This window comes from Oncorhynchus mykiss, chromosome 9 (assembly GCF_013265735.2).
Source record: "Oncorhynchus mykiss isolate Arlee chromosome 9, USDA_OmykA_1.1, whole genome shotgun sequence".
In the NCBI taxonomy this organism is placed as follows: domain Eukaryota; kingdom Metazoa; phylum Chordata; class Actinopteri; order Salmoniformes; family Salmonidae; genus Oncorhynchus; species Oncorhynchus mykiss.
The window spans coordinates 16,146,800-16,155,867 of NC_048573.1; the positions used below are offsets into that span (position 1 = coordinate 16,146,800).

Here is a 9,068-nt window from a genome sequence, read left to right on the forward strand (position 1 = left end):
TCTGATTTTCACCATGATTGATGAATTCTGTTTGAAATTACCTTTCTGGTCAGTGTTTTGCATTGCTCTGGGTCAGGTTTTGTGGAACCGTGGCTATGTACGCGACAGTAATTTCTATTTGAAGTGGAGAAAATAGGTTGTCAGAGTTTACTGGAGGACTAAATGCGCTAGCTCCAAAAAATCAACAGTTCAACTGTTGTTTTATTAAATAAAGAATTTCAATTGTCACGGTGTATCCCTGTATGTAATAATGTCTCAATGATCATTTAATTTAGAAAAAAAAGGTCAAATGAACACGCACACAAGTAAAGGAATACTGAGGTTTGTTCGGATTTTTGAATATTCAAATAACCGTGATAGTCTGTTGTGTGTGTATGCGTGTCTAAAGGTGTACTTTTACTGACAACGAAGGGGATGCTGTTGCTTTAACTGAAGTGATCTGCATAGGTAGGAATCCAGCATAGACTCAGTCCTCGTTAGTATAGTGGTCAGTATCCCCGCCTGTCACGCGGGAGACCGGGGTTCAATTCCCCGACGGGGAGGTAAGATTTTTATTTTCGTTTTACTTCTGCTTGTGAGAGAAGCCTCATTGTAAAATGACCTTCAGTACTTGTCTTTACTCCACTATAGCTACTCTACAGTGTCGTTTAACCCACTTGTAAAATGGATGGTGGTGGCAAAGGTCTGTTGTTTTATTACTGTAGATCTTGACCGTTCTGTTTTGAAAATATAAATCTCACTCAAAGGACCATGTCATTGTTATCGATCTGGCTAACGGACCTTCAATTAAGAATCTATAATAGATGACCACAGTATGAGTCATAATACCCATAAAACCTAGCAGTCAAACATGAAAATGGTTACAATTGTTTTTCGACCATACATTTTTCCCAATGGGGATTTTGGTAACACTTCAAATGAGGTGAGTGTTTTGCGTAAGCTTACCCCGGCGTGACATTTTTATAACCGTGTAAATTTCTCCCAGACAAGGTGACTTTCATGAATATATTCACTTGTATTTACCCATCCCAAAATGAAATAGAGGCGACACTACAGACACCCTGGTTTGAATCCAGGCTCTATCACAACTGGCTGTGATTTGTGAGTCCCATAGGGTGGCGCACAATTGGCCCAGCGTCGTCCGGGTTTGGCCCGTGTAGGCCTTCATTGTAAATAACAACTTGTTCTTAAGTGACTTGCCTAGTGTAATTTAAAAAATGAATATGGATGAGATACAACCAAGAGTGGTGCGGTCTGCACTAGCAATGGTCACAGCAAATTAACGCTCTTATTTCATCAACACATTACTATTAAGGTTATAATATTATAGAGAACAATCTAGATTCATTATATGTGATTTATAATGTAATAGGGCAAAGAAAACAACGTTTTGGCATTGCTTTCTTAGCACCCCTCTTGAATTGCCATGTTTTTCCCTAGATTCTAGAGTGGATAGCCGTATACTGTATAACTTTGTGAAATTTTGAATTAGTGTATAGAGTCAATTTAGCGACTTTGACGCTGAGTATTCAGACCCTTCCAGCGTCCGTCTTTTATTGGTAAGAGGCTAACGAAAAACTCTGCTACTTTTCAGGCTGCCTTGGGGAGTTTTGCCACGGGGAGTTTTTTGGTTTTGATAGCATTTAAAGATAACATATATCTTTAAGTTAAACCATGTAGTATATACGTCTGTTCAGATCTGGATGTTACCCCTCTGTTTTGCTATACAATTATGACCGAAAGCTGAATATTTCTCTGTCTGGATAAGATGATAGAATTCTTGCAACCATGTAACGGCGGAGTGATTGCCATGAAATGAACGTGATCCTTGTTCCACGTGTGTCCTCCTCCTAGCAGCTTAGTCTCTGTGGCGCAATTGGTTAGCGCGTTAGACTGTTAATCTAAAGGTTGGTGGTTCAAGCCCACCCAGGGACGAGTGTTTTCCATTCGTTGAGCTCTGTGATGTCAGAAGACTTTCCTCTAGTGTAAATTTGACTCCGTGTGTGACTGACTTGTCCTGTATTCTGTTTTTAGACGTGATTGGTGAGCTGTTAAATGTAAAAGAGGAGGAGTATGATATTTTCCATCCTAGTAAAATGGGTGTCAGTGGCCTTCACCATATATCTAAAATCCATATAGAATGAGATCACAGACAGCCAGGGGTCAAAGGTCAGCTTTCTACCAACTCCATGTTTGTGGCGCTATTGCTTTGAGCCTTAGACTGTTAATCTAAAGATTTGATTGATGTGTTTGAACATACAACATGAGAACAGTTGCATTGAAACCACTGGTAAAAATGGGAGACGGTGGCCCGATTGGGTATATAAATAACTACAGAGGGTAGGTAGTGCGTACGGCCCAGTACATCACTGGGGCTCAGCTGCCTGCCATCCAGGACCTCTACACCAGGTAGTGTCAGAGGAAGACCCTAAAAATGGTCAAAGACCCCAGCCACCCCAGTCAAAGACTGTTCTCTCTACTACCGCATGGCAAGCGGTACTGGAGTGCCAAGTCTAGGACAAAAAGGCTTCTACCTTGTTTTTACCCACAAGCCATAAGACTCCTGAACAATTGTTTCTAGCCTGTCTTTTTACTGTTGTTTTATTTCTTTATTTACCTATTGTTAACCTAATACCTTTTTTGCACTATTGGTTAAGAGCCTGTAAGTAAGCATTTCACTGTAAGGTCTACTAGATCTGTTGTATTCGGCGCACGTGACAAATAAACGTTGATTTGATTTGATTTGAAAGCAAAGGCCTGTGGTTTTATTACTGTATATCTTGACCGTTCTGTATGGAAAATCTGGCTCAAAGAAACATATTTTTGTATATAGATAAGCATCCTGCTCCAAGGACTATATCATCATTATATATTACCAGTGGTGGAAGAAGTACCCAATTGTCATACTTGAGTAAAAGTATAAATAACAGTAGTAGAAAAAGTACCCAATTTTCATACTTTAAAGTATTTTTACTTAAGTACTTTACACCACTGTATATTAATCTGGCTCGACAGACTATATCATTTAGTTATACATTTAGTTATATACATATATATATATATATATATATATATATATATATATATATATATATATATATATATATATATATATATATATATATAAATTAATAACTAAATGTATTGTATATATATATATATTTATATATATATATATATGGACACACCTCCTCATTCAAGGGTTTTTCTTTATTTTGACAATTTTCATCATTTTAGAATAACAGTGAAGACATAAAAAACATGAAATAACACATGGAATCATGTAGTAACCAAAAAAGTGTTAAACAAATTAAAATATATTCATGTTTGAGATTCTTCAAAGTAGCCACCCTTTGCCTTGATGACAGCTTTGCACACTCTTTGCATTCTCTCAACCAGCTTTATGAGGCAGTCACCTGGAATGCCTTTCAATTAACAGGTGTGCCTTGTTAAAAGTTAATTTGTGTAATTTCTTTCCTTCGTAATGCGTTTCAGCCAATCAGTTGTGTTGTGACAGGGTAGGGCTGGAATACAGAAGATAGCCCTATTTGGTAAAAGACCAAGTCAATATTATGGCAAGAACAGCTCAAATAAGCAAAGAGAAACGACGGTACATCATTACTTTAAGACACAAAGGTCAGTCAATCCAGAAAATTACAACAACTTTGAAAGTTTCTTCAAGCGCAGTCGCAAAAACCATCAAGCGCTATGATGAAACTGGCTCTCGTGAGGACCGCCACAGGAAAGGAAGACCCAGAGTTACCTCTGCTGTGGAGGATAAGTTCATGAGAATTACCAGCCTCAGAAATTGCAGCCAAAATAAATGCTTCACAGAGTTCAAGTAACAGACACATCTCAACATCAACTGTTCAGAGGAGACTATGTGAATCAGGCCTTCAATGTCAAACTGCTGTAAAAACAAAACCACTACTAAAGGACACCAATAATAAGAAGAGACTTGCTTGGGCCAAGAAACACAAGCAATGGCCATTAGACCGGTTGAAATCTGTCCTTTGGCCTGACTCCAAATTTGAGATTTTTGGTTCCAACCGCTCTGTCTTTGTGAGACGAGGAGTAGGTGAACGCATGATCTCCGCGTGTGTGTGGTTCCCACCGTGAAGCAAGGACAAGGTGTGATGGTGTGGGGATGCTTTGCTGGTGACACTGTTGGCGATTTATTTAGAATTCAAGGTACACTTAACCAGCATGGCTACGACAGCATTCTGCAGCGATACGCCATCCCATCTGGTGTGCGCTTAGTGGGACTATCATTTGTTTTTCAACAGGACAATGACCCACACACCTCCAGGCTGTGTAAGGGCTATTTGACCAAGAAGCAAAGTGATGGGAGTGCTGCATCAGATGACCTGGCCTCCACAATCACCCGACCTCAACTCAATTGAGAGAGTTTGGGATGAGTTAGACCGCAGAGGGAAGGAAAAGCAGCCAACAAGTGCTCAGCATTTGTGGGAACTCCTTCAAGACCGTTGGAAAGCATTCCAGGTGCAGCTGGTGGAGAGAATGCCAAGAGTGTGCAAAGCTGTCATCAAGGCAAAGGGTGGCTACTTTGAAGAATATAAAATATCTTTTGATTTGTTTAAGACTTTTTTGGTTACTACAAGATTCCATGTGTTTTTTCATAGTTTTGATGTCTTCACTTTTATTCTACAATGTAGAAAATAGTAAAACAAATGTAGAAAAACCCTTGAATGAGGAGGTGTGTCCCAACTTTTAAATGGTACTGTATATGTGTATGTATGTATATATTAATCTGGTTTGAGGAACAATAAATTCAGAATCTATTGTCTACTCTTGTTACTGCTAGAGCTTATTTTCATTTTCAGAAACCCCATTGTGATAAATCACTGTATATCATTATGTATAACTTTGAGAAAATTAAAATGAATATATTTTGTCTCGTTGTTTAAAGTGTGCGCAGGACTTGTTTGTCGACACATGTTGGTATCGTGTTTGTTAGGGATGGGCATTTGAAATTATTTCACTCTTCGGATAATATGACATTATTTCTGCTATCAGGATAGTCGACATTGAAAAACGCAGTTAAAAAAAACACTTGACAAGTCAGAATGACACAAACGTCAAAGGCAGGCTACCACAACGGACAGGCTGCAATTCTCCAGTAGTTTTTGGCTAACAGCAACGGTGAAAGAGAAGTCTGATTTTCGCCATGATTGATGAATTCTGTTTGAAATTACCTTTCTGGTCAGTGTTTTGCATTGCTCTGGGTCAGGTTTTGTGGAACCGTGGCTATGTACGCGACAGTAATTTCTATTTGAAGTGGAGAAAATAGGTTGTCAGAGTTTACTGGAGGACTAAATGCGCTAGCTCCAAAAAATCAACAGTTCAACTGTTGTTTTATTAAATAAAGAATTTCAATTGTCACGGTGTATCCCTGTATGTAATAATGTCTCAATGATCATTTAATTTAGAAAAAAAAGGTCAAATGAACACGCACACAAGTAAAGGAATACTGAGGTTTGTTCGGATTTTTGAATATTCAAATAACCGTGATAGTCTGTTGTGTGTGTATGCGTGTCTAAAGGTGTACTTTTACTGACAACGAAGGGGATGCTGTTGCTTTAACTGAAGTGATCTGCATAGGTAGGAATCCAGCATAGACTCAGTCCTCGTTAGTATAGTGGTCAGTATCCCCGCCTGTCACGCGGGAGACCGGGGTTCAATTCCCCGACGGGGAGGTAAGATTTTTATTTTCGTTTTACTTCTGCTTGTGAGAGAAGCCTCATTGTAAAATGACCTTCAGTACTTGTCTTTACTCCACTATAGCTACTCTACAGTGTCGTTTAACCCACTTGTAAAATGGATGGTGGTGGCAAAGGTCTGTTGTTTTATTACTGTAGATCTTGACCGTTCTGTTTTGAAAATATAAATCTCACTCAAAGGACCATGTCATTGTTATCGATCTGGCTAACGGACCTTCAATTAAGAATCTATAATAGATGACCACAGTATGAGTCATAATACCCATAAAACCTAGCAGTCAAACATGAAAATGGTTACAATTGTTTTTCGACCATACATTTTTCCCAATGGGGATTTTGGTAACACTTCAAATGAGGTGAGTGTTTTGCGTAAGCTTACCCCGGCGTGACATTTTTATAACCGTGTAAATTTCTCCCAGACAAGGTGACTTTCATGAATATATTCACTTGTATTTACCCATCCCAAAATGAAATAGAGGCGACACTACAGACACCCTGGTTTGAATCCAGGCTCTATCACAACTGGCTGTGATTTGTGAGTCCCATAGGGTGGCGCACAATTGGCCCAGCGTCGTCCGGGTTTGGCCCGTGTAGGCCTTCATTGTAAATAACAACTTGTTCTTAAGTGACTTGCCTAGTGTAATTTAAAAAATGAATATGGATGAGATACAACCAAGAGTGGTGCGGTCTGCACTAGCAATGGTCACAGCAAATTAACGCTCTTATTTCATCAACACATTACTATTAAGGTTATAATATTATAGAGAACAATCTAGATTCATTATATGTGATTTATAATGTAATAGGGCAAAGAAAACAACGTTTTGGCATTGCTTTCTTAGCACCCCTCTTGAATTGCCATGTTTTTCCCTAGATTCTAGAGTGGATAGCCGTATACTGTATAACTTTGTGAAATTTTGAATTAGTGTATAGAGTCAATTTAGCGACTTTGACGCTGAGTATTCAGACCCTTCCAGCGTCCGTCTTTTATTGGTAAGAGGCTAACGAAAAACTCTGCTACTTTTCAGGCTGCCTTGGGGAGTTTTGCCACGGGGAGTTTTTTGGTTTTGATAGCATTTAAAGATAACATATATCTTTAAGTTAAACCATGTAGTATATACGTCTGTTCAGATCTGGATGTTACCCCTCTGTTTTGCTATACAATTATGACCGAAAGCTGAATATTTCTCTGTCTGGATAAGATGATAGAATTCTTGCAACCATGTAACGGCGGAGTGATTGCCATGAAATGAACGTGATCCTTGTTCCACGTGTGTCCTCCTCCTAGCAGCTTAGTCTCTGTGGCGCAATTGGTTAGCGCGTTAGACTGTTAATCTAAAGGTTGGTGGTTCAAGCCCACCCAGGGACGAGTGTTTTCCATTCGTTGAGCTCTGTGATGTCAGAAGACTTTCCTCTAGTGTAAATTTGACTCCGTGTGTGACTGACTTGTCCTGTATTCTGTTTTTAGACGTGATTGGTGAGCTGTTAAATGTAAAAGAGGAGGAGTATGATATTTTCCATCCTAGTAAAATGGGTGTCAGTGGCCTTCACCATATATCTAAAATCCATATAGAATGAGATCACAGACAGCCAGGGGTCAAAGGTCAGCTTTCTACCAACTCCATGTTTGTGGCGCTATTGCTTTGAGCCTTAGACTGTTAATCTAAAGATTTGATTGATGTGTTTGAACATACAACATGAGAACAGTTGCATTGAAACCACTGGTAAAAATGGGAGACGGTGGCCCGATTGGGTATATAAATAACTACAGAGGGTAGGTAGTGCGTACGGCCCAGTACATCACTGGGGCTCAGCTGCCTGCCATCCAGGACCTCTACACCAGGTAGTGTCAGAGGAAGACCCTAAAAATGGTCAAAGACCCCAGCCACCCCAGTCAAAGACTGTTCTCTCTACTACCGCATGGCAAGCGGTACTGGAGTGCCAAGTCTAGGACAAAAAGGCTTCTACCTTGTTTTTACCCACAAGCCATAAGACTCCTGAACAATTGTTTCTAGCCTGTCTTTTTACTGTTGTTTTATTTCTTTATTTACCTATTGTTAACCTAATACCTTTTTTGCACTATTGGTTAAGAGCCTGTAAGTAAGCATTTCACTGTAAGGTCTACTAGATCTGTTGTATTCGGCGCACGTGACAAATAAACGTTGATTTGATTTGATTTGAAAGCAAAGGCCTGTGGTTTTATTACTGTATATCTTGACCGTTCTGTATGGAAAATCTGGCTCAAAGAAACATATTTTTGTATATAGATAAGCATCCTGCTCCAAGGACTATATCATCATTATATATTACCAGTGGTGGAAGAAGTACCCAATTGTCATACTTGAGTAAAAGTATAAATAACAGTAGTAGAAAAAGTACCCAATTTTCATACTTTAAAGTATTTTTACTTAAGTACTTTACACCACTGTATATTAATCTGGCTCGACAGACTATATCATTTAGTTATACATTTAGTTATATACATATATATATATATATATATATATATATATATATATATATATATATATATAAATTAATAACTAAATGTATTGTATATATATATATATTTATATATATATATATATGGACACACCTCCTCATTCAAGGGTTTTTCTTTATTTTGACAATTTTCATCATTTTAGAATAACAGTGAAGACATAAAAAACATGAAATAACACATGGAATCATGTAGTAACCAAAAAAGTGTTAAACAAATTAAAATATATTCATGTTTGAGATTCTTCAAAGTAGCCACCCTTTGCCTTGATGACAGCTTTGCACACTCTTTGCATTCTCTCAACCAGCTTTATGAGGCAGTCACCTGGAATGCCTTTCAATTAACAGGTGTGCCTTGTTAAAAGTTAATTTGTGTAATTTCTTTCCTTCGTAATGCGTTTCAGCCAATCAGTTGTGTTGTGACAGGGTAGGGCTGGAATACAGAAGATAGCCCTATTTGGTAAAAGACCAAGTCAATATTATGGCAAGAACAGCTCAAATAAGCAAAGAGAAACGACGGTACATCATTACTTTAAGACACAAAGGTCAGTCAATCCAGAAAATTACAACAACTTTGAAAGTTTCTTCAAGCGCAGTCGCAAAAACCATCAAGCGCTATGATGAAACTGGCTCTCGTGAGGACCGCCACAGGAAAGGAAGACCCAGAGTTACCTCTGCTGTGGAGGATAAGTTCATGAGAATTACCAGCCTCAGAAATTGCAGCCCAAATAAATGCTTCACAGAGTTCAAGTAACAGACACATCTCAACATCAACTGTTCAGAGGAGACTATGTGAATCAGGCCTTCAATGTCAAACTGCTGTAAAAA

General features: G+C 38.6%; 2 non-coding genes across 2 annotated transcripts; both read left to right on the forward strand.

The window, feature by feature from the left end:
- Positions 1 to 1,861: 1,861 nt before the first annotated feature.
- trnan-guu lies at positions 1,862 to 1,935 on the forward strand. The gene has a single exon. It is a non-coding gene; the product is annotated as a tRNA-Asn (tRNA).
- A 5,101-nt stretch (positions 1,936 to 7,036) lies between these two features.
- Positions 7,037 to 7,110, forward strand: trnan-guu. Its single transcript has one exon. It is a non-coding gene; the product is annotated as a tRNA-Asn (tRNA).
- Positions 7,111 to 9,068: the final 1,958 nt, after the last annotated feature.